General features: G+C 45.2%; 1 non-coding gene across 1 annotated transcript; it reads right to left on the reverse strand.

Moving 5' to 3' along the window:
* Nucleotides 1–414: 414 nt before the first annotated feature.
* TRNAT-AGU lies at nt 415–488 on the reverse strand. The gene has a single exon. It is a non-coding gene; the product is annotated as a tRNA-Thr (tRNA).
* Nucleotides 489–2,630: the final 2,142 nt, after the last annotated feature.

Raw genomic sequence — 2,630 nt, forward strand, 5'->3', positions numbered from 1 at the left:
GTCAGTGTAAATGCACTAGTCTTCAAATCAGGCTCTGGAAGTGGTGAGACAGCGTGAATACAGCTCCTTTCAGGGTGGCTTGGAAGATGAGATTCCCTGTACGACCTGCTCCAAATGGGATCTATGGCTGGCTAGGAAGTTTCTAACAGTTTGGTTTTCATAGTTTCATAGTTGTTAGGGGCTGGAAGGGACATTACAGATCATCAGGTCCAGTCCCCCTGCACTTGGGCAGGAAAGACTGCTGGAATCAGAGGAAAGGCTGCTGGGATCAGATCTTAAAAAGGCATCATCAGTGCCTTGCCAAGAACTACACCCACTACTGGCTAAGTCACGGGCAAGCACAGTGTCCCATCCCTTCTTCAACTTGTAACCCCCCCAAAATCAGAATTGTTAGATAACTGCCCACCAAAATATAGGCCCTGCTGGGATTTGAACCCAGGATCTCCTGTTTACTAGACAGGTGCTTTAGCCAACTAAGCCACAAGGCCTTTGCTTTTGCTGTTTCTGTACTTGAAAATGATGATTCACCAGCACTGGCTTTTTCCATGAAAATATGCCATAGTCAATATAGCTTCATGAAATTCCTGGACAAATCAAGAGGTATTTGATGTTCCAGGAATTAGGGCAGTCACAAGAGCTGTTGAAGATTGAAAGTCAAGTACCTGCTCAGCCTGAGGCAGACTAGTAACTTGAGTAACAGTCCCCTATATATCTCCTAGCTCATTCCACCAACCCATTGTCTCCCTTGTAAGCTTACCTGTTGGAGATGACCCATGCTGGCTAGAGACACAGTATTGGCTGCCATGCCGCAGGTGGCAGAGGTGTGGCCAGCTACCACTGCAGTAGTTTTTTTTGCACTCCCTACCAAAGACTGCACCAGCGGCTGCTGCCTGTTACCCTTGCTCTGCCCTCACCTCCGCTCCACCCCTTAGTTACACCAATGATTTTGCATAAATAAATAAATATTCCTTGGCTTGGAGAGAGAAATAGATACCCACTGTACAACCCAGTGGTTAGGGCTCTGAGAGACCCAGGTTTAAGTCACTAGGGACACAATTCTGTTACTCTTGGTGCATCTAAATGACATTTCCCCAGCTATGTAAGTGGCTGTTTGATGCATATGCACAGTTTCTAATTTTATAACATGTGTAGTGTGGATGTGTGAGTGTCCATACCACATCTAGGTTTGCTTAGTAGGTTGTAAACTGATGTGGCAGCTATGTAGCACATACGTTGGGTGTTCCAGAAGAAGTGAGCAAGAGGGCCCTCCACTTTTATCTTCAATAGCTGAGTGGTTAAAATGCATACCCAGAAGCAGGGAACCAGAATGCTCCCTCACCCAGACAGACTTTGAACCTGCACCTCTTTAACATCTCAGCATTTGGCTTTAAGCCCAGGCCATTGAGCTTTTCTCCAGTGAGCCTGTGGATGCTGACCTACTAGCCCTTGCATTTAATAGTCATTGGATAAAATGGACAGAATAGCAAAGAAGTTTCTGCCTCATGGGAAGCAAGGGTCCAGGACAGAACCCAAACCTTCCAGAGTAGCATCTGCTTCACTGTGTCATATACTTTCAGGCTTATTTTTTTTTACTATAGCTGCCCTCCTGGCTGCCAGCTGGGGCAACTTCAAAAGAAAGACTAGAGAATGCACTGGATAATGCCTAACCTATGGCTTGCTTGTTAGAGGAATGTGTAGGGAAGCTGGAGAAGCACAGTGTCAAGTTGTCTGTGGATGAGGAAGCCTGGAAACCAGGTCTTCTGCATTTTGGGTAAATGCCCAAACTATTCAGCTTTTGGAGTTAAAACATATAAGGGCCCTTATCCTCTGGTATTTAACACTTTTGTCTGACTATAGTTGTGTATCTCTTGCATGTGCAGTAAACACATATGATTTTCAATCTGGGATGTTTTTGCTCGAAGACCAAAGTATTCAGTACAGCTATCCTTGACTTTCAGTAAGCTGATGACTGTACCATCCTTGTACACACTGAGAAAAACCTCCAGACTGTGCTGGATATCTTTGCAGAAACCTACTGAACTTTGGGCCTCTCTCTTAACCTGAAGAATACTCAATTAGTCAATCATCCTGCTCCAGGCCATGAATGTGACTCCCTCCCCCCTCCTCAAATTACCACTGGGGGAAAAACTTTGGAGGCAATGGATCACTTCCCTTACCTTGACAGGCACCTCCATTAGAGGATTGATGAGAACATCCAGCACCGGATCTGGTGTGCAAGCACATTCTTTAGGAAATTGTTTTGGCATATTTTTATTGATTATGGTCTCAAGAAAGACACCAAGATCCAGGTCTACAATGCAGTCATCATCTGCACTCTCCCTGAAATGTGGGTGACTACCTACCATTGACATCTTAAGAGCCTGGAGAGGTATCACCAATGATGCCTTCAGAAAAACCATCGCATCAAGTGGGAAAATCGCTGCACAAACACCAGCATGCTTGCTGAAGCCAATGTTACCAATACTGAGTCAGTATGATCCTAAAGCTTCAACTTTGCTGGGTGAGACATTGTGTGTGGATGCCCAACTCTCAACTGTGAAACAAGTGCTCTATTCCTAGCTTAATTGTGGCCTGAGATCTCATGGCAGCCAGAGAAAATGCTACAACGA

Source organism: Crocodylus porosus, unplaced genomic scaffold (genome assembly GCF_001723895.1).
Source record: "Crocodylus porosus isolate Cpor-Errol unplaced genomic scaffold, CroPor_comp1, whole genome shotgun sequence".
Classification (NCBI taxonomy): Eukaryota; Metazoa; Chordata; order Crocodylia; family Crocodylidae; genus Crocodylus; species Crocodylus porosus.